Source organism: Ambystoma mexicanum, chromosome 2q, assembly GCF_040938575.1.
Source record: "Ambystoma mexicanum isolate Mex_15411 chromosome 2q, UKY_AmexF1_1, whole genome shotgun sequence".
NCBI lineage: Eukaryota > Metazoa > Chordata > Amphibia > Caudata > Ambystomatidae > Ambystoma > Ambystoma mexicanum.
In genome coordinates, this window is record NC_090924.1 from 1,280,959,006 (window position 1) to 1,280,982,982 (window position 23,977).

General features: G+C 43.1%; 1 protein-coding gene across 2 annotated transcripts in view; it reads left to right on the forward strand.

The window, feature by feature from the left end:
• The window catches only part of TMEM108 (transmembrane protein 108), a 1,101,397-nt gene that overhangs the window by 59,823 nt on the left and 1,017,597 nt on the right, over window positions 1-23,977 (forward strand). For both annotated transcript variants that reach the window (XM_069648702.1, XM_069648703.1), the window contains one exon: window positions 17,510-17,625. The gene's annotated coding sequence lies outside the window, so the exon portion shown is untranslated. The remainder of the gene's footprint in view (window positions 1-17,509; window positions 17,626-23,977) is intronic.

The following is a 23,977-nucleotide window of genomic DNA, read 5'->3' on the forward strand; positions in this document are numbered from 1 at the left end:
CTGTGAAAGGGAAACTATGTTTCCCTTTCACAATTACATTTCCCCAGCTGCACAAGCTCAATGAACCATGCAAGGCTGGGGGCGTTTGCTTCCCCAGCCTCGCATGGCTCATTGGAAATGCTGGCTGGGGAACTGCACCTCTGTATGTGCAAGGGGGTGCTCCCGTGCCTCCTTGCACATACAGACAGAGAAGGATGGAGTGGGGTATCTCCAGACCCATGCTCAGGCCTCTTGCACGCATGTGCAGGAACCAGGAAGTTTCCTGATTCCTGTTCATGCTTGCAGGGGGCTGGAGCACTAGACCCCCGACCTGCGGCAAAAGGTACGTTTGTTTATTTTCATTTTTTTAAATTTTAATTATGTGTATGGATGCGTGCATGCTTGTGTTGTTAGGTGAATGTATGATGATGAATTGTTGGTGTGAATGAGAGAGTGCTCTCTTTGTGTATGTTGTGTAAATGTGTGTGTTTGTATGTTTGTTTATTTAGTATTTAAATATGTGTATAGATGTGTGTATGCTTGTGTTATGAGTGAGTGTATGATGAATGCTTGTGTGAATGAAACAGAGTGTTTGCTGCATGTGTGTTGTGCAATGTGTGTGTGTATGCTCATTTATTTATTATTTAACTATGCGAATGGTTGTTTTATGAGCGTGCATAATGGGTGCTTGTGTGAATGAGACAGAGTGCTTAAAGTGCATATGTTGTCTAAATGTGTGTGTTCGTATGTTTATTTAAAGATGTGTATCGATGCATGTATGCTTGTGTTTTCAGTGAGTGCATGATGGGTGCTTGTGTGAATGAAAGAGAGCTTGCTGTGTGTATCTTGTTTGTGTATGTTGTGTAAATGTGTCTGTATGATTATTTATTATTTACATATGTGTATGGATTCATGCATGATTGTGTTGTGAGTGAGTGCATGATGGGTGCCCGTGACTGTGAATAAAGACAGCAAGTTCTTGCTGTGTGTATGTTGTGTAAGTGTGGTTGTGTGTGTGTTTGTGCTGGTCCGAGCTGATTTTGGCGAGTGAGGGTAGGAGGTTTGTACAAAAAAGGAATTTTTAAAATGCCTTTGTTGCTCAACCCCCTTCCCCACCAGACAAATCAACTCTCTGTCTGAGGTGCTTTGGTGCCCAGGGGACAGGAATGGTATTTTTTTACTGGACATCTGTGATAGATGTCTAGTCAAAAATACCATACTTGCTCCACTGGGCCCGTAGCGCCTTGCACACACTTATAATCACTTTGACTGTATGTGTGTTTGGTGCTGTGAGGCCCAGGGACATGTATGGTATTTCTTTACTGGATATCTATTATAGATGGCCAGTAAAAAAACATGCCTACCCCAATGCCCCCCATCGCCTCACAATCACACATAATTACATTTATCATTATTGTGATTATGTCTGACTGCAAAGCGCTGGCACACCATGGAGCAGGCATGCCATTTTTTACTGCGCATGGTTGATAATGCAAGCATTATAAGTGTTATTATGTAACTAGACTTGCATTTTAATGCAGCCAGTCTAGCAATTTCGTACTGTGGTATGACATTTTCTATTGGATATCTTTAGTAAAACAAGCATGATAAGTGTTATTAGGAAGCAAGACGGGCATTTCTTATGCAACCAGTCTAGTCATGTCTTACTGAGACATGCCATTTCGAATTGGGCCTCTTTTATAAAGAAAGCATGATCAGTGGTATTATTCTTACTGTGGCATGACATTTCGTATTAGGCATCTTTGGCATAAGTGTTATTATGTAGCTAGACTGGCCTTCCAATGCAGCCAGTCTAGTAACTTCTTATTGTTGTTTGACATTTTGTATTGGACATCTTTGGTAGAGCAAGAGTGATAAGTGTTATTACGAAGCAAGACTGGCATGTTTTATGCTACCAGTCTAACCATTTCTTACTATGGCACAACATTTTGTATTGGGCATCTTTGATAAAGCAAGCAGGATCAGTGATATTATTCTTACTGTTGCATGACACTTTGTATTGAATATCTTTGGTAAAGCAAGCATGTTAAGTGTTATTATGTACCTCAACTGGCATTTTAGTACTGCCAGTTTGGACATGTTTTCATACTTTGGCATGCATTTTTAATTTGAAAGCCAACTGGAGTATGTTTTTTCATGGGGATACTGCCTTATTTTGGCAGAACAAACATGGACATGTTTTCTTATAGTATCGTTACTGACATTATGCAGAATGCAAACATGAGTATGTTCTTATATGGGAATAATAGGGTATAATATTGAAGTCAGCATGGGAAAGTATGGGCACAGCCATTGTGAAAATGTTTTATACTAGTACATATAGTGGGAAAAGGCATCATGAAAATGTGTTGGAGAAATGCTCCTGTGCACACTTGGTGACTTACATCTATTGGATTTTTTCATGAGTTACCCTACAAAACCCAATTGCAAATTGTATGGCTTTTGACCCAATTTTTCTAGAAAGTGTGCTCTAAAATGTACTATTTTCACCAATTATTTCAAAAATCTCTCGGAGGAGAACCACCCCAAGCCCCCCTTGATTAGTGGGGTCGGTCGCTCTGGTATATCTGGGACAAATATTTACGCCCCTCCAGTTAAACAATTCACCAGCCGCCACTGGTCAGAAATTAGCATGCCAGCTCGAGGCTACAATAGGCACGAGCAAAGCATGGGCCTTGGCAGCAGCTCAGTCCCCTTACCACCCCTGTACAACCCAAATATGAATGTGATTGCTATTCCCCTACGGATTGGGAATAGATTTGAAATATTTATTTTACAGGAGATAGGCTCCATGCGTATCGCGCGTGCCTAACCCCCTGAACTGATGCCTTCACTTGTGATTGGTGTAGATCTACTGTTAAAAGCCTGGGGCTCAGTCTGACACATGCAGGCTCATTCGAACCATACCGAGGGGTTGTAGCCATCAGCAAACAGCAAATTATTTGGCACTGTGATTTGCAGGTCCTAGTAACATGCTCTTATGACAATTAGTGCCATAACCGCTGTAAGAATTTTTGGTTAATATATGGTATCTTTACCAAGTGGGGACTTCCGATCTAACAACCTCTGTTATGCTGTTCCCTCCCCCACAGTTCTGGGACAATGAACAGGCAGGGTTTTATGGTTAAAACTCAAGTTTCTTTTAAATTAAACAAAGTTCAAGGTGGTGCCCATACTTTATGGAGGGGAAGTAGCCGGCAGGCATCAGATATTCTTCACATGAGGTTATCTACCCAATTAAACCTGGCCTGCCTGTGACAATCGCGCTTTGTACAGTACGCACATTCTGTCACACTACAGAACTATTTATAATATTTCTAACAATTCTAATCCTAAAAGATAACTTTCAGCCTTTAAGCAGCACTTAATTCCATTTACATAATGCCGCTTATTAGCCAGATTTAAAGGTATTCTCAAGTCACCTTTACGTCAAGTCATCTCCAGTTAGTAGATAACCACTCCATACACATTTTTATTTTCTCGAGTATCATAAACAAGTAATGGAAACGGAGAAAGGTAGCATAGGAAAAATGACATTTGTATACTGCCCCCCATGTGAATGTAGGGTTATTCCTTTTTAAATCTTTGGACATGCAATTTAAATGCAGGCTAAAATGTATTGCATCAGACTTCTGCAGGGTTGAGCCTGAAAAACAATCCTATCAAATTAGAACGTGCAGGATGTCAGTCCATTCACTCAGGACAGGAACATTGTTTGGGATTTTCTAATTCGAGAATGTATACCTCTCCCACTTCACTTTGCAAACCAGATCACTGTGCAATGTCAAGAGTAAGGCAATGGTATTTTTATATTGGGATTATTTTCCAAGGGAATGGCATTAGATGGTTAACACCCTTTCACAGTGCTGTGGAAGGTTTCCCAGAACAGTGCCAGTGGTTCAGATTTATTCAAAACCTTCCACCCATCACTTTTCTGGTTACAGTTTGTCTCCCTGCACGAGAGAGGCTATGCCAAGACGTGGGTCACTTGTTTGCTGCTCCATAGGGAACCAAGCTGCACCTCACTGATGAAGCCCAACAAGGCTGAAACATGTTTTGGGTTGCTTGTGCTTCCGTTCAGAGGGGAACTAGCCTAGCAGTTCAGCTGAGCTGCTCCCATTTGTGGCAGTACCTGACTGATTTGCATATGGCCAGAACCCTTTTACAATGACGCAGACGGGCTAAAAAGAGTGGTGTGGAAGGGTGCCCAGAGCAGTGCCAGTGGTTGAGATGTATTCACCACCTTCCACCCATCATCACTCTCTTCGGCTATAACTCTCTTTCACTTACCCGTTCACTTCTTTACATCTATAGCTTTCACAGATCACACACTGTAAAGAATGTCTTCATTAGGCTATGAACTGAGGCCCTTAAACCACAGCCCATAGACTATATCTGTGAAAAACCTAGGGCATCTTTTTAAATATCACTCATAAAATGCTACACTTTGAGTGCTGGAAAGTGTTCCTTGTATTACACAGCACACACATCACAGGAAAAACACATTTTGGCATGTATTTACATGTAAACTCCCTCAGCTTCAAGTACAATGAAAAATCAGGATGTAACTCACATAGCAAACTACAATATCCTATTCTCTTTCTAATGGATAATAGTTTTTCAACCCTTGTGCTGTATGTGCAGAAATGCTATATTTTCTATAAACAGTGAAGTCTCACTTGGCCTCCAGATATAGAAAGACACCGGGCTTTTCACCAAAATATGTGCAATATTTCTCCAACAAGTTGAACCAAATGTGTCACTTGTTTTTGGGTTCATTATGATGCCCACGCTGCTGTAAATCTTGTTGGAAGTATAATCCTGGGTGCCCCAAGAAATCACAGTATTTACTATCTTAGTAAACTGACTGCAAATGGGGTATTCTGAAAAATCTATGAGAATCTGGTAAAGCCATCCATTTTACACAGTGCTTTCTAGTGCAGGGTTAGGTAACCTTTGGCTCTCCAGTTGTTTTGGACTACAAGTCCTGCCAACCTTAGGAAGAATAGTCAATGGTGAGGGATCATGGGAGTCATAGTCCAAAACCTTTGGCGAGATAAAGGTTACAGATCCATGCGTTATTGTATGAGGCAGGTTAATCCAGTAGTTCACATCTGTTATAAAGCTGTATGCACAATAGGTAGCCAAGAGAAGCTCTTAAGATGTGACACTCAAATGTTTTGCATAGTGTGCAACAATCCATTACATCTGCGTTGTCCTCCCGAACACCATAACATCTTACAATCCCACCAATGTACCTATGTCACCCGACATTAAAGGTGCTCATTGCTCATGATCCTGCATGTTGGAGGCAGACAACAGGGAAGAAGAAAGTGATAATGCCACGCCAGCTACCAGCTGCACCTGAACGCCAAGACTGATCGGTTAATGCAGTTTGGCACCACCTTTAAGGTCCTCGCTCTCATTGCCAGATTTCATATAAAATGATCTCCAAATGGTATGCACCCTATGAAAACCTAGGAAAAAAGGTCCCTTGGATTACCTAATATCTCAACCAGAATGACGGCAAAAAACACAAATATACTATGTGAACCTTCTCAAAGAGTGGAAAATGGACCCTAGCGGGAGACCACTACAGTCACTACGGCAGCTCTTCTTACTGACTCAGAAATGGGAAACACCTTAATTTCCCCATCATTACCTCATTCCCGACAGGAAGATATAATGACCTACTATTCTAATTCCCCAAAGTATTTTCGCAGAAACCCAGTAGAGTAAAAAATGTCTGCCATTATATCCGAACAACGGTAGGGAAGACTATCATCCTAAAATCGAATAGAATCCCAGGAGCCCAGAGAAAAATCATTGAGAAAGAGGTAGAGCAGATGGTCAAGGCGGATATAATTGAGCCCTCTGAGAGTCTCTGGTGCTCCCCTATTGCACTGGTTGGAAAACCCGACCAATCCTGATGCTTTTGTATAGATTTTAGGAAATGGAATTCGATCTCCATCTTTTTCAATTACCCCATGCCACGGATTGATGCCCTAATCGAAAAGTTGGGTTCAGCTAAATAAATATCCACACTCAACTTGACAAAAGGGTACAGCATGTTCCATTAAATCCAGCGGACAAGCAAAAGACTGCATTTTCTGCACCCCAAACTCTGTTTCCATTCAAAGTCCTTCCCTTTGGTTTACATGGAGCTCCCACCACCTTTCAACGACCTGTGGATAAAGTCTTAAAACCATACACTGCTTTCTAGATGATATAGTGGCCCACAGTAACAGCTGGCCAGAGCACGTACACCACCTTCATTCGATCGTCCATGCTCTCAGGAAAGCAGTGCCAAGTAGCCCAGTTAGCCGTGAAATATCTTAACTACTTTGTGAGGAATGGCCTGATTCAACCTCAGGCAGTAAAAGTAAAGGCGGTGCAACAAACACCAACCGTTAAGACAAAAAGAGATCTTTGAGCATTCCTGGGGTTAACAGGGTACTGCAGGAGGTTTATCTCGAATTACTCAACCCTGCCTGCCTCGCTTACTGACAAACTAAAGGACGCCCAGCCCCAGAAGCTAACTTGGGATAAAGAAGATCAGTCTAGTTTTGACGGACTGAATAACATCATCTGTCAGGCACCTGTTCTTAACATGCAGATTTTAATAAAGAGGTTCTCCTACAGACTGATTCCACTAAAGTTGGCTTGGGTGCAGTCCTTCCCCAAGAGTATGATGGCATAGCACATCCTGTCATTTACACCAGCAAGAAGCTCTTTCCCTGGGAGCAAACCTATGCCACATTAGAACTGGAGGCCTTGGCAATAAAATGGGCAATTGTACACCTAAGGTACTATCTATCTATCGGGGAGGAGGTTTAGGTTAATTACCCACCACTCACCATCAGCCTAGATGAGCCTCAGGAAAGACACTAACTCGAGAGTAATGAGGTGGTTCCTGGACCTCCAACCTTTTTGTTTTACTGTTGAACATCAAAAAGGAAAAGAACAAGGAAATGTGGATTTTCACAGCAGAGTCCCACTCAATACAGATGGAGAAGCCACCAACATAAGGGGAAGCGTTTGTGATAAATCGCAGGTATTTGGCCATTCTCCCTAAGGGGGAGCCCCCCATTTGAGGCTAGGGAGGTGACCCCCCTCCGCAAGACCTTCCCTAGTGGTATGGGCAAATCGGACCTCAATGGGAGTGACTCCTCTTTAGGGGAAAAGGATTCCTGTTCCAATGAGGAAAACCCTAGATCCAATACCATATCTGCATATATGGGACTGCCAGCTATGAAGACGGATTTGCCATCCTTATATTTGGCTTCCAGAAGAGTGCAAACAAACCAGCCATACAAAGAAAAAGGAAATGTCTCTTTAAGAAGAGATGTGTGCATTACTGGGGCGGGTAGCTCTTGGGAGAAGAGATATGATATGTTATGATATTTTATTTATATCGCACTCATACACAGGTGTTTCAGAGCGCGACCAAGCAAAGGGAGGGGAGCAGGGAAGAACAAAATACGATCTTACTAGGCCCAGTGACATTAAGAACGCACAAGTGCATGGAAAAGGGGAAAAAGGAGAAAGTGCGTGGAGGGGGAGAAGTGGAAAGTGCGGAACAGAGGAGAGCACAGAATAAATAAGTGGAATAAATAAATAAATAATGTTGTGATAAAGGTAGTGCAGCCAGACAAGAGGCAAATGCATGGTTAGTCAGATAGGGTATATCTGATAAATGCAGAGGAAGAGTGGGGACTGTATGGGTACAGATACAGAGCCCAGTGCCGAGGGTGGGCCAGAGGCAGTGCAGGAAGGGGGCAGGGTGAGCAGGTACCTGGGCACAAGGGACAGAGGGTGGCCAGGTGCACGGTGCCTAGAGAGAGAAACAGATCAGCAGGGGAGAAGAGGGGCAAAGGCAGAAGCGAAGAGGAGGGTCTTGAGGTGCTTCTGGGACCGGAGATGGTTCTCCTCAAGTTTCAGGGTGGTCGGCAGGCTGTTCCAGAGAGAGGCCCCAGCCGAAGACAGAGAACTGCCCCCAGCTCAGTTCTTTGAAAAACAACCAACCCTGAGGGAATTAGAAGTAGAAGAGCGAAGGGCTCGCGAAGGCAGATATTTACGGAGGGATAGTTGAAGGTATTTTGGACTGAGCCTTGTGGACAATGCAGAGGGTTTTAAATGTAATCCTTGCATCCACTGGGAGCCAATGAAGGGATTTCAGAGCTGGAGAGATATAATCCCAGGGCTTGAGGCCAAGGACAAGTCTCGCTGTCCTGTTCTGAATTAGTTGTAAAGGGCGAAGAGTGGAGGCAGGTAGATTTATAAAGAGGCTGTTACAATAGTCCAACCCAGAGAGAACCAGAGCTGGGAGACAGTGAGCTTCTGGGGGAAGGAGAGGAAAAGCAGAGTACCTCTAAGGAGGTATAGTAAGAAGTTTGATTTTTTAGAGACATTAGCGATGTGTGCGGAGAAGGAGAATGTGGAGTCAAAGCGGACCCTGAGGTAGGGGTAGGAGGAGGGCCAAGGGAGGCCGGCCAGAGACTGAGGGGAAAGGATGGTGAGGGTGTACCAATGAGGAAGATCTCAGTTTTTATCTCAAAGAGAGCATGGTAAGCAAGGGAAGCCCCTTAACGTCAATACACCTTGGAGAGCCAGAGCGGAGCAAGTGCCATAACCGCATGATATGAAATACTGTTTGGAAGAGACAGGCAAGAAATGCCAAATTGAGATGCTTGAGAGATGAAGAATCCTGCAACGTGAGAATTGTTGCCTGAACTGGAAACAAAGACCTGCACCAGGTGGTGGTGTGACCACAGTTGCACCGTGGTGGACAGAGAGTCCAGCTAACAAAGCTGAGACTTCCTGATGAGGGAGTGCTCCAAGCTGCTTGCATCTGTAGATGGCATCCTGCGGCCATGGAGCTGAGAACAAGACACCAATGCGACCAGATATAGAGAAGAGGAATCAGGAACCGGAAGGCCCGACTGTGCGCCTAGCCCTGCGAAGTTCCTCTGCATCAGAAGAGGTACTGGGCAGAACAGGAAAGGTGGGAGGCTGCAGGGGCAAGCAACATCTGAGAAAAAGAGAAACTTTATCTGACCACGCACATGAGAAGCAAATGCCCTGGAAGGAAGGGAGAAGCTCTCAGGTACAGAGCCTTAAGTTGAGGAGCCAATAAACCAATGTGACAAGTGTTATGAAAAGAGACTGTTAAGCGAACAGAATCAGAAAAGCGACAATCCAGTGCCAAGAACCCTGTAGAGGTGAAACCATAGTTGGTACAAAGATACTACAAAACCTACAAGTATACGAGAAGAGCTACAGGAGCTTGTGAGGGAAGTCTCAAGAGACCGTTAGGCAAGAGAACTGAAGGAAGCACACATTCTAAAGAGAGGCATTTGAGTAGCAATAACCGCATGATACGAAATACTGTTTGGAAGAGAAAGCAGCTGAAAGGAAGGCAAGAAAAAAAACGAACAAAGTGGTCTTTTGGCCACTTATTTGAGTTATTCCCATTAGGGATAGGGTCATGTAGAATTAGGTTTTGGGATGGAGGACAGTTACTATTGGACTTCCTGATGACAGACGACGAGCAGCTTAGCTGATTTAGATAGGTAAGGTGATCCCTTTAGTAATAGGAAAAGATAGGCCTTTCTACATATAATTTCATTAAAGCTAAGTAACATGCCCTTGGTGTGTCCAACGCCTTCCTCCAACCCACCACAGCAAGTAGTAGCATTCCAGATATTTCATGCGGTTTGCAAATTCATGTGTTTGAGTGATTCTCCCCAGGATGTGAAACCATCCTTAGGTCAAAAAATGACCTGTTGTCTTCTGGGCCCAGGGTCATATGCTCCAGAGCCGGTGCTGCCTTCACTTTCTTCCACTAGTGTCCCGGTCCATGCATCTACATGCACCTCGCGAGATCTGGCAGAGCGGTGGCACCAGCCAGATGCAGTGGAGCCCATCTGCGGTGTGAGTGTTGTGGGAGTCCTCCTCGGTTCATGGGTTCATACAGCAATGTGCACTCCTGGAAGGGCTGCCTGGGTGGGGAGGCACTGGTCATTACATAGGAACATGTGAATGTTATCATAGGAGGGGAAGGCAGGACCATGGATGCCCCACCAGAACGCACTGTTATGCCTACTCCAGAACTTGACACCTCTGGGGTGACATGCCGGTAATGACCGGTGAAGAAGCAATAGAGAGCACAATGGTACTTGGACTTGGGGGGAAGCCATGGCTGGCTCATCAACTGTCAATTAACCCCCTAGGACTATGACATACATCTTGCTCGAATCACTAGCCACCATCGTGAGACACATTCAACAGAAACATTCCAGCAATGGTAACAACCCTAGGGAAGTGTTACAATAGACAGGAGAACTGAAACAGTGTCACAAATGTAACAAACATGGCTTAAACACCAGACGCTCAGTTGAGGCACATGCCCACAACCCCACCAGATGGGGTAGCGAGGACGCGTTCCCTTTGGGGTATTCACAGAGGTCTGCTGCTCAGCTTTTCCTGCTATAGTTATTCTGAGGCTTCTCTATTGCTCCTTCTCAGTTTGTTGAGCACTCTTCTGGCCTTTTCTGCATGGACAACTATTCTGACTCAGGAAAAGACACTCATAGTCCAGCTTTAAAAGACTGCATGCATAGTAGCTGTCCCTCAGAGGTTCCTTCTAGTAGTCCTGACCTACACAGAATGTGTGCGCTTTTCAAGCAAGTGAAATTTCCCTTCAGGTAATTTTAGCGATGTTTTGATCTCACTTATCTGTGACATTAGCTGAGCCTGTAGGTCAAAGATATCATGCCAGATTAGCTTCAGGAGCAGCACCGGTGTCCATAGGAACACGCGACTTTCCTTTCGGATCCTCTAATTGTCTTGGTCATTGGTACAGGGTCATCCTTCTTGTGGTGGGCCATATCTTCAACTCAAGTTCACCACAAGTGGGTAGCAGATTGGCGTGGGCAGAAGCTCGGTTTGCAAAGAGCCATCCGTTTTATTGGTGTCCTATATACAGGCAGCAGATCGCACAAGTGCTTCAAGCTTCAGGCTGCCAAAGTCATCTGGTCGCAGCCAGGATGCAAAATCATGTAGACCATTGACGTTTCATTCGCGTGAGTACGCAAACACTTTTAAAGGCACAAGAGAGTATGTTCCAGGATTACTAAGGAGACGAAGAGGGGGAGCAGTGAATAGGTGGGCAGGGAGCTGATCGATGAAGGGAGGGTAGGGCTGGAATAAACGCAAGTGCAGTTTACTGAAGAGCTATATGCTCTGAAAGGGCATATCAGGTAAGTGATGTTGCGGTCAAAGGTAGATGAAAGAGGTAGAGAAAAAGTTGTGGGGAAAGTGTTATCCAAGGTGGAAGGAGGGGGGAGGGGTAGGGAGAGGCCTCGGGTTTAAGGGATAAAAAAGAAGGTGTTTGGATACAGGAGGGAGTGGTATCATAAGGGTGAAGTATTAGGTGTTGGAAGGTAAAGGCAGGTGGTGTATTAGGTTTATAATTGAAGGTTGCCAGTGTTCCTGTCTTTGGATGAAGGTTGTTCCTGTCGTTGTTTGAAGGTGTTGAATTTGGGTTCTTGTGAGAGGTACCTTGTCCCACAGGGTGGGGGTAATGGAAGAGAATGATTTGCATCAATGTTTTTTGCCCCACAATTTGGGAGGTGTTAGTTTAGTCTTATTTGATTACCTTAGGCATCTACATGGGATGGCAAACTTAAGGAACGATTGGAGTCATGAGGGGCTAGAAAAGTGTATGGTCTTGTGGGTAATAGTTTTATTTTAGTTTTAATGGGTAACCAGTTAAGTGTTTTTTTATAGTTGGATTGATATGGCCGAAAAGGCTTGAGACTGAGTATGCATCTTGCAGTTTATTTTAGATAATTTGGAGCGATTTTAGGTTTTGTGAGGACAGGCCCACATAATGTTAATGACGTGTTATTTATATAGCGCCTTTATCCAAAGCGCTTTACAGAGCACATATTTACATACAATATCACCCAACCGAAATGGGTACTCATTTATCGACCTCGGAAGGATGAAAGGCTGAGTTGGGCTTGCCGGGATTCAAACCTGCGGCCTGCAGATCACGCTTAGATCGCAGCAGCGAGCTATCTTACCGGCTATAATATTGCAGTATTCTAGTTTGGAGAGTATTAAGGCATTAACGATGATGATCTTTTGGTGAAGTTCCAAGTAGAGGAGTATCTTTTTGAGGATGTGTAGGAGTTTGTTTGTTTTTGTCAAGGTCTAATATGTGGTTTAAGGAATTGATCATTGTCTATTAGGATTCCCAGGTTCTGTGCTTCTGAAGTAAGTCAAGGGGGTTCCTAGGTTAGCGGGCCATGTGAAAGGAAGGTGGTGAATGTGTTGGATGCCAAACACCATGACCTCTGTCCTGCTGGTGTTGAGTCATAAGCTGTTTTGGGACATCCATTTTTGTAAGGCTGTAAGGCATTGACGTTGTGGATTCGATGTTTGGTGGGATGGAGAAGGCAAGTTTTTTGTCGTTTACTTATCCTTGAAATGCGGCTGTGAATTAGTCTATAACATGTCTGAGGGGCTTGATGTAGGCATTGAAGAGCCATGGGGCTCAGGACCGCTCAATTTCATATTGAGTTAAAGCCAGCTTCGCACTCTATAAACTGTTTTAAAAACATAAATAAATCTGATATAAAGATTGGCATAATTTTTAGAATTGTTGGGCTAGCCTGAAAAGTGGCCGCTGGACGTTGAATGTGGTTTCTGTCCCTCTCTCAATGCTGAATGTGACTTTCTACACTTCCCTAGCAGATGATTTCCCTGTTGCTAGGTGCTTTGTGGAGTGGGCAAACAGAGGATTTGTCTCGGGAGCATAGCCCAGCGGCAACGTACTTTCCTTAGGAGCAAGACCACACAGAGCATCAAAGGTTTGGTCCCCGGGCCCGCGCTTAGAAACCTCTGGGTATTAAGCGTGTTATAAATAACCTATCATATCATATCATGTGAGGTTTGTGGGATGGTGGTTTGAAGGAAGTGTAATATGTCTTCAGAGTGCTGGCCTGTGGAAATACTGCGATTTTATGTTGGAAACAGTGTTTTTGAAAGAGTGGTTGGTGTGTTTCATATCTTTAGGCTTCATGTCTGGCGTGTGGTGTTTGCATGTGTTTTGTACCACTGAGGCTTGTGGGAGGGGATTGTGAGGGCATGGCTCGATGGTCACTTTGAGGATGATCTATGCAGTCCAGTGTCTAGGTCAGTGAGTCGCCTTGTAAGATCATGTTGAAGGTGGATCCATTGACCAGTTGAGGAACAGTTGATGTTGCTCTCCTGATTTCTGTTCCCCGCCGCTGAATGATATAATGAGGAGGTGGTGGAGAAGAGAGTGTATCTAAAGGTTAAAGTCTTCAAGCAGTGCAGTCTGTTGGTTGTCTTTGTAGGCATAGATGAACAAATCAATAAAATCATGTTTTTGTCTGCTGGGCTATAGAAGTGGAGTATGTTGGGTGAATGCTCCCATGAACTGTAGGGTGATTTGCTTTGACGGCTTTGTGTGATCCATGTAAATTGAGGATAGCTGCAGTCAATGTTCTGTCAGCATGGAGAATCCTCTGGCATCAGTTCTAGGTATGATTCTTTTTTAGTTCAGGTTAATTCATGTTTCTGTGATGAAAAGACCTGCAGTCCAGGGGTCGAGGACAAATTGTGGTTTACAAGTTTTATGTTACCCCTAGTTTGCTCTTGCAAATAGGGCATGATCAGTTTTACACTAGCCATGAGTTGATCTTCCATTTGTGGAGATTCCGTAGTGAATGGTGGTGAGGTGCATTTAGTAAGTTGCATTGGGTGTAAGTAATGTTACCATAATGGTTAGGTTAGGAAATTGAACCATTCGCCCACTAGAATCTTGGGGATCTATATTTTTAACTAGAGGGTTTCCAGAGAGAGCTAATTTTCTGTACCTCTCGTATTTCACACTTTAACTAGGTCAATATTATCTGGGCAATTAATATATTTAAAGAGACTGTCATTTTCAAATACAAAATCTTTCAAACTAAAAATAAATATACATATATATTTGTATTCACATTAGTTATCGTTAAAACAATGACCATTTAAAACAATCATAAATAGTTGAAATGCAGATTTGGTTCCAAAAATAAAACCGGACAAGCACAAAAATGAATACATCAACTTATAAATGTGCTGGGGCAGGCCACTTAATCACCTCAACTCAAGCAGGCCTGCCACTTGAAGAACGAGTGCACATTTGTACATAAAGCAAGTTTATTGTACAATTATCCGAGGATCAGTTAGATGGTGTTGTATGACCAAACTAACACAAGTCTCAATAAGCCACATCAGATGACAACTTTTATACATTTTTGCAACAGTTAAAAAACAACTCCCAGATACTTTATTACAACCCCCCCCCCAACATGGTTGGACAAAAACCGCTTCAAAAAGTATCCCATCTTTTCCCAATTCCTACGTTTTTTTTCTTTGGCCAGTTTTATCTTATTAGTCATCTTCAGATCATATTCATAACACACCTCTTCTTAGGATTTGTTTGTGGTGGATCATATCGTCAGTACATGCTAAACTTTGAAATTGAAACATAATTCATTACCAGTAATAACTGGCCTAAGCTCTTTAGACTTAACTTTTAATTTGCACATGGTTCGAGTAAGTATTTCAAGTGATATGAGGAAGGATAGGTAAATAATTTCTCTTTTAGTAAGCAATACTATCTCATTCCCCAGGTCACTGTTCCTTTGAAACTTTCCAATCTACAAAACTGCTACTTTATTGCACAATTGAAACTCCTGGGTAGGCTTGGGCACTGGCTTACCCTGTGTTTTACTGCTGAGCAAAATAAATAAAGAAACTGCTTCTGTCATACTCTAAGGCATAAGGAGATTACATCTATTATGTACGATACTTATTAGACCATACAAACTCAAGGCAATTTTCTACAGCTGTGCTGACCGCAAATGTTTTGAAGCTACTTATTCACCCCTCTCCTGGCTTTTAAAACCTCACAGAAACAGTTTCAAAGTTCACTCTGCAAAACAGCCCCCAACTAAAGTGTTTTTGATTCATTTGTGAAAACCACACTATATCGAGATTCATGAATTCCCCATGTATTTTGTGTTAATGTGTAGATATGTTTTTACATTTGGTGGGTTTGACATTTTATCTTTCTATGTGCATGCAAGCTAATTTTTTATCAATTTCTAGACAAACAGTAAAGCGAAAGTAACATATCCCATCCATAATTAACTACACTTTGATACATATGAAATTGCAACATTGCGCCCAGTTCGCCGCCACCCCCAGTTAGCAATACGGTGCATGCAACATGAACCCCTTGTGATCATGGGGATCTTTCTTGACCACCCCAACAAATGGAAATAAAAAGAAAACAGCCACAAATACAAAAATGAATGGCCTCAGATAAAGTTAGTAAGCAGTTGTTATTAAGCCATGGTATTAACAGGTGTTAATAACCTTACATATTAGTATCAGGATGAAGCAAAAGTGTCTTCCTTATTGACGTCTTTGCAAAAATGTTAATACAGACCATGAGATCAGGGGAGAATTAGCTCATAGGAGATAAAAAGAGACTGTTCTACACCGCCTAGTATCACTCACTCTCAAGAGTGGAATGGTTTGTTTTTCCCTAGGCACCTTGTATTGAGCACATGTAAAAATAGCATGAAAAGCAGATTCTGGTGCATTGATACAAAAGGGGCAAAAAGGGTCCAAATCCGGGCCCCCTTCTCGATGGGTATTGCTCTTCCTAAAGAGATGATTGCATCTAAGCCTAGTCATAAGGCTTATGCACTTAATTATCCATACACATGGCATTCATTAGTCGCTAATGACATGTGTATGAATCATTAAGTGCAAAAGATTAGTATATCTAACAAACATATTTACACAGAAGCCTTTCATAAGCCTACATCCCATCATACAACAAACTGCTGATTTAAACAAAAGAAGCTGTACACTATTAAGTTCGGATTGCGATATGTGTCTGATGTTTGCTGTTCAGCCAGTCTAACCAATGGTAATTACAGCACATTATTATAGAAATAACCAGCCTGATGAGAGTCAAATGAGAAATATGCTACCCTGTGTAGATGGTATCAGATAAACAGAAGGACCCAGTGTCCTGGTAGAGGATGGAATCATGATTACTCGCGAAAGTGAATCCCATCAAATTAGCATTAAATGAGATAACCATATGATTATTTATTTATTTGTTTATTTATTTGTTTATACTTATAGCCAAGTGGCTTTTTATATACGTAACAATATAAACCAATACAATCAAGTGGTAAAGGGGGATTAAAATCGAACAAAGCACATGACATTAAAAAATAAAACATTAAAAACAACATCCACATAGTCAATCAAAACATCAGGGACATTCATCTTGACCAAATAACATAAGGAAAAAATTACTGTTAAAATCAGCATCGCAATAGATTACTAAATTCTACACATTTCAGTATGATTCTTTATGCAACTGCTGCTTTGTTGGCAGCGCTGAGGCCCATCTTCAAGGTGGTGGACAGGGGGACCCTCGGCCCCACAAATAAGGATGATATACGCCTATGATGGTGTATGGTCATCCTCCATGGACTGTCCGGGCTGAGGGTTAGTAAATTCATGAGGTGAACGTTTATCAAGAGGTAGACTGGCACTCTGTCTATGGTGGGAAAGTAGAGCAGTCTTTTGAAAGTTTGTGGGGAGTGGGTGGGGTGGTTGATGCTTCTGCCCACCTTATCTTCTTTTCGGGTAGCGTTCCTGCTTTCGTCTCTGGTGGTACCCTCTGCTCAGGTACACTTGTTGTTATGAGCAGATCAGGGAATTCACGGGGAATGCTTTGGGGGCAGAGCCAGCCTCAAAATGTTTGTGGGGTGGGGTTGAATGACTTTTGCAAAGCAGTATTGAGTGGGACCATTAAACCCATTGCGCTCTCAACTCCACCCCCACCTTCCTCCGTGCCCTGGTGGCTGAATAGCTATTACATCTTCCATTAGCCCATTAGGTGCATCTTTCACCCCAAATTAGAGGCTATTTAGCTTCACAAACAGATGCTAATCATTGGAGACGTGGGCTGAGCCCAGCTTCATCATAGTGGGTATATTAATATCGCCTGGCCAGGCTTTTGTTCTCTGCCTCTGTACATTTTCTGCAGCGAACTTAAAGATTGTTTAAATGTAAATACACTGCTCTCTCAGGTGATACATTGACAGGCTCTTGTGATAGCATCCTTTTCCCATCGGAGCCCTGGGCTGAGCATCACATCAGAGTGCACCCTTCTGCCTTCAACCACCACAGGCCTCCCAAGAAAGTGGCTGGCACTGCCCAGGGGTGTGCTAGCCTTGTGGGTGCTATGAAGCGGCTGAGTTCCCTGTTGGTGCTTCATGAAACATTAATAAAGAAACAAGTACAATACTCTAGCGAGTAAATGTAACAGTGCCTGGCAGCACAGATGAGTGACATGGAAGCCCGCAGCATGTAATTTGTCATCCTTCTATCAATTCAGGTCGCTGCTGGCACAGCTGGGGATGCAAGCAAACCTCTGATGAAAACAGGCTACTGAAACCAATGGAGTGTGAGAACGCCACCGTGCCTGCTTGCTTCTTCGCGTCCTCTGCTCAGGTAAGGCTGCACGAATGCTTCATTTTGCTGGCAGTGGGCCAGCCAGTGGGTATATTGGCAGACCAAGAATTAATGGATCACGTTGTGAGCTCGCTTTCAGAGCTGCCTTTGGGGTCAGCTGATCCTGACTGTGCCCACAGGCACTGGATGTATATAAAAACTCATGCACTCGCATAGCACTCGCATAGCACTCGCATAGCACTCGCATAGCACTTAAGAGGGTTGTTAGACAGCGTACTCCCTACTGTCATGTGGTTCACCTCGATTTGAGCAGGGAATGTGTATACTGCTACAACTAGCAGTCAGTTAGAATAGGACAATTTAGTATATCCTAGGTCCTAGATATAGGTACCTGTCAAAAGTTTGAGTTTGTTGGTACTAGACATATGGATGTTTTATCTAACCAGGTGCTAGCAAACCGTAGTGTCATCTTTTTAGGTCAACGGTTTCTTTTTTTGATGTTCTTGGTGTAAGTGTAATTTTGTCAGAGATGTATATATCTTATTTTGTACTGCACAGTCACTTTATTTGATTTAGCATGTTTAATGTAATTGAAATGTTATATGTTTTTGAACAAATGTATATAATAAAGGAAATTATTTTTTATTATGATGTGGTGACGATATAATTTAAATACATCAACAAAATTGTATGTAACACGTTCTACTTTTTAGAAATGTAATATTGTACCTCACCTTGGGTGTTCACTTTTGAGAGGGCTCTTATAGGTGGTGTCCTCCCTGGACAAAATATCTTTTCTGGAGACAGTCAAGAGGTGTCAGGATCCAGTTGTGTATTTTTGAAGTTGCTCTGACGGCACGCTCGCGCCCTCTTTAAACATCTTCAGTGCTTTTCAGTTGGTTTGGTCTGAACCTCAGCAGGGCAGGCTCAGCCCTCATTCTTCCAAATCAAGATTCAAGTAGCATACAATTGGTCACTGTAACTCCCATTATTTATAGTGCTACAAAACAGAAAATACTGTAGTAGCAATCGCTATTTCGAAATAAATGTTTATTATGTAAAACAACGATTCCAAGGGCTCAGGTAAAAATGTGTTCATCTTAACTGGCCTTAGCCATATGTCTGTTTGTTTGTTTGTTTATTTTATTTGTAGTGCGCACCAGACCCGAAAGTATCAGGGCGCGGAACCAAGAATACTTTAGGCTTACAAGTTGCTTATGGTTACATAGGTTACAAAGGCAAAAATGCAGATTAGTGCGAATACAGCAGGTAATACATATGCATTACAAACGAATATTCAATACAATAGGTAGTCGAAGTGCAGTGCAGGGGCGGGACACGCACGAAGGTCAAAGAGTCAAATTTGTTTGCTAGGTCAACTTGGTCGTGTGGCTGGGCTATCGGTCATTTTCTTTAAGCCACTTAATCACATTTGTTCTAAAATGTGGGTATGATTGGTCCGTCCTTAATGAGGGTGGGAGGGAGTTCCACAACTGGGCAGCTTTGACGGGGAAGCTGTTTCCTCCAGTTGTGGTCATTTTGAACAGGGGAACTGATAGGCAGTTTGTATAGGCAGCTCTCGTGGGTCTAGATGTAACTCTTCTTTTAAATCTCTCTGTTAGGTAGCTTGGTGCTAGGTTGTTGAGACACTTGAAAGTTAGAGAATCAGTTTTTAATTTGATTTTGTCGACTGTGGAGAGCCAGTTACATTGTCTTCAAGTCAATGATATCTGAGCTCTCTTAGAGATTCCTAGTGCCGCTCTAAGGGCATTGTTTTGAAGTATTTGGATTTTTTGCCTGATGTTTTTATTAGACCCAAAATAGAGGGTGTTGCAATAATCCAGTTTGGACAACACGAGTGCTCTTGCCAATGTGGTGCAACTATTTGTAGAGAGGTAAGGTCTTGCTTATCTGATTAATTTACAAGCATAGGCTGTGGAGGATGCCATAGCGTTTACTTGCTTATCCAAGGTGAGACAGGAGTCAAGGTAAAAATCTAGTGTTTTTACCTCCTTGGCAACTTTAATAGTATGGCCATCTATGACAAAAGTTGTGTAATCTTGGCTAAGTTTCCTTATGTTCAGTGTAGTCCCCAGAATGATGAGTTCCGTTTTGTCATCATTCAGGCATAGACCATGACGTGCCATCTATGCCTGGATGATGAGGTATATCTTATTCACCAAGGCCAAATCCTGTTTGTAATCCCCAGAAAGTGGGATGAGAATCTGGGTGTCGTCTGCATAGTTAGTTTAGGTGACACCTAGAAGGTCCAAATCATCAAACAGGGGCTTAGTAAAAATGTTATACATAGTAGGGGAGACACATGATCCTTGTGGTACACCACACCTAATAGGAGTGGGGTCTGCAGCCGCTGAGGTGGAGAAGACCCTCATGGTTCTTTCACTTAAGAAGGATTTGATCCAAGCTATAGCCTGGGTTGAGAAATGTGCTGCAGACTTTACGTGGTTGCAGAGCACTTTGTGATCCACCAGGTCGAAAGCTGCAGAGAGATCCAGAAGGAGAAGCAGGGCCGTTTTTCCTTGGTCTCTCAGCTCGTCGACCTGTATCTTAAGATCAATGAGTGCTGTTTCGGTTCTGTGCTGTGGTCGGAAGCCTGATTGCCGCGAGCCTAGGAGTTGGTGCAGTTCCAAGAATGTTTGGATCTATAAGTAGGCTAATCTATCTAAAACCTTTAGTAAAAATGGCACCGTGGTGATGGGCCTATAGTTTATGGGTATGGCCGGGTCTAGAGATTGCTTCTTGAGGAGGGGGAGGACCCAAGATTGCGTAAGATTACTTGGTATAATACCTGATGAGAATGAGGAGTTGATGAGTTTTGGGATAAATGGTGATAGGTCTCTAGCAGCATCATTTATTATTTGTGCCGGGCAGTTATCGCCTCGACAGTTTGATGGTTAAGTGATAGAATTATTTTTTCACCCTCCAATATGGACACTTTGGTGAAGTTGAATCTTAGTTCAGGTATGGCCGCAGTGCAAGGTGTGTTACTTGGGTGGTTGTGGGAGGTAAGTTGTTTTTTCTTGTCAATTTTAGTTTGGAGTGTGGTGATTTTGTCGCCCAGGGCTTTCTGTATGTTAGAGCACTATACCTTGTTTTTGACGCAGTTATCAGGTACGGGATAGGGTTCTCCAGTTCCTTTAGGATTGTAAAGAGCTCCTTAGTGCCTGATTTGGCTTGCGTTATTCTAGTGTCAAAGCTTTCTCTTTTAGCTCGCTTAATTTCAGATTTGTGTTTTGTAGATATATCGGTAAGGGTAGCTTTATTCGCTTCTGAGGGGGCTAGTCTCCAGGAGGATTCGCATTTTTCTAGCGTTAGTGATTTCAAATAGAGAGTAAACCAGGCATTTAGGTGTGCTCTAGGTTTGCTGTTTCTCATTTTTAGTGGGGCAATATTGTCAAGGGCATTGGCCATAAATGTGTTGAATTCGTTGACTAGCGATGAGGGATCAAGATTGTCGGGCAGTGAGTTTAGTGTAGGTAGAATTAGTGGTAATAACCTGTCTGTGGTTATGTTTTTCTGTTCCTTGTTAGCGTTGGAGGTGCTATACTGTTCTGTTGGGGTTGGGGGATTTTAACGTCTATAGAGAAGGCTATAAGAGCGTGGTCTGTCCAAGCTTGTGAACTGATGGAGGTAATAGTTGTGTTGCATTTATGGTCCGCCACCCAGTCAAGTGTTCGGCCTTTCTCATGGGTAGGCTGTGTCACTCTTTGGGTGTAGCCGAGCTCCGATAGGACATTGGCAATGTTTGTGGCTTGTGTGTCTTTGGGATCATTGAAGCCCAGGTTCTGGTCCCCTAATACAATGGCTTGAGAAGTATTTTTTAAATTATCAGAGAGTATCGTAGAGGTGTCCTCTTCGAAAGAACCAATGTGTCCTGGTGGCCTATAGATAAGGTGTATGTTAATGGTTTGTGAGTTGAAAGTTAGAAGCTTGACAGTTAGGGACTCACAGGATTTGGTGTGCATGGGTGTTTCTATTCTGATTGACAAATCAGTTTTGGCAATGAGTGCTAGGCCTCCTCCACGGGAATTAGTTCTGTCTTCCCTGAAAATGGTAAAATTGGTGGGCACAGCGAACATTAGGGCTGGGCTGGGTGCTTGGTGTAACCAAGATTCGGTAATGGCTAAGAAGTCGTAGTTACCTATCACTATAATGTCGGCAATTTCTGTGGTATGGGCTATTAATGACCTGGCATTAATGAGTGCTCCTTTAAGGGTAGGGCTAGGTAAGGCAGATCTATTGTGTTTTGATAGGCTGGTATGTCGTTTGTAGTGTTTGTCTGTTTTATCTTTGTAGTTGTTAGTAGTATTTACAGAGGAGTAGTTTAATTTAGCGGTATCCTTGTGATGATTCCTATTATGAGCACTGGTAGTAAGGTATCTAGCAGGCAGTTCGGATATCTTCGGTAATCTCGAGCGTAGCTTAGAGTTCCTTTGTGAGAGGTCAAATGGATGTTAGTTGTAATAAGTTTAGGAGTAAGCTCCTTTCCTAAGGTCTGTTCCATTCTTAGGGAGGTCACGTCTAGTCTAAGAGTACATTTGGGGATTTCAGTCGGCATATTTAGGAGGGGTGTGTTCCAAAGAGAAATTATCAACCTTAGGGCAGTCAGGTGAAGGAAGATAATAAACATTGTGAACATGGACCAAATGAGTAAATCAGGCATGCACGCTGGTACAAACTAGGTTAAGTCAATGGGCTGATCAAACTAAACAGAAACTTGAACAGTATATAGGCAGTTGCAATTGAATTAAAGGATCTCTAGGGTAGCCAAGATATAGCTATCATAAAATGAACATTGTAGTAGCGCTAGATAATGCAGGTAAAGATTGCCAGTATTAATGAGTCACATATAACTACAGGTTATAGTATTGATAATCAACAAAGGTGATTTGTAAATGCAGGCATTCCATAACAGTGGATAGACAGCAGGTTATGGATGTCATACATGTGCTAATCATATAGGCATTGTGTATTTTCACATGCTAATGTACAAAAGCTAAGCGTGGTGGTCACAGTCACCAATGAATGTGCTAAATTGGGCATAGAGAGGAAATTTGTTATTAATGACCATAATGCAGCGAATGTTATGCGTGTAGCAAGATGATAGTCATTAGTTTATAAAGGATTTACGTGGTAGAGTTTGTAGTTATCTAGGCTGTGGCGAGCATGGGCTGGACTCACCTAAGTAGTTTTGCAAGGCAGTGCAAGTGCAAAGAGAATCATGGCACCTGGCTCCTGTGCCGCTCTGTCAGCTCCGTCAGCACAGGCCTTACTTCATTGGCTGGTTAGAAGCCTGCCGTCTATTGGGCCAAAGTAAAAACAAATGCAGCAGCCAATCCGTTGCGAGTGAGGACAGGCACACAGTGCTACAAGATCAGGCAAAAGTTCAAATCTGGGCGGCGGCCATCTTGGAAGCTTTTTGCTTCATGGTTTCTAATGTATTTGGGTCACAGAAACGAAATCTGCATCTACTTCAATGCAGGTAACTTGTTAAAGACTAGAAGGTTGTGGATGTCAGGGAAATCCTAACAGCTGGTAGCGCGGATCGGGGGTGCAGTGAGGGGCTTCAAGGCAGTGGGTTAAAATGCCTAGAGCTTACCTCCTCTGCACGGTGCTTCTGAGTTGGTTGTACTGCTACTGCAGCACACGGCGGCGCCAACACTGGGGGGCTCCTGTTACAGCATAGGAAGGGGTGGCAGTTATGTTATGTTATATTGACTTATACCGTGCACCGCTACAACCCAAGGGCAGTCTCCAGGCGCTCAACAAACACTTGGTCAATTGGGTGACTTACACATATCTCTCCTGTGTGCAACACAGCCACAATAGACCTATCAACTCTCTCCTAAGAATTTCTACCTCTGCGAGAAGCATAAACTGTCTGTACAAAACATCTGGGAACAGAATGCTGACTGGCCAGAAATTACGCACATTTCCAGAAGGTCTCTGTAGCCGTCCTGTGGGACCTGGGTTTGCTTTTTCAGGTGAATGTGCAGACTGCTGTTGCAACACTTTTGCTCTTTTTTAATATCATGTGCAATTATTAGTATTGCTGTCGCCCTAGTTTTGCGTATTTCTGCACAGATGGTTTCAGAAGTCTGGGGCGGAGGAAACTGCGTACACACTGTGGGAGTATAGCTGGAGGCATAGCTGAGAGATGGCACCATGTAGTGGGGCCGGCTGCCCCCAGTAATGCCTTTTTATCAAATGTGGTCTACCTGTTGGGATGTGTAGGCCTATGCAGAAAACAATGAAACTACGAATCCCAGGATTCAAAGCATGTCAGACTTAAAAGCCAGAACTGGTCCCTGTTGGACATAGGATCAGTTGGTAGTGAAGTGGAAACGTGGTGCAAACAATCTCATGCAGC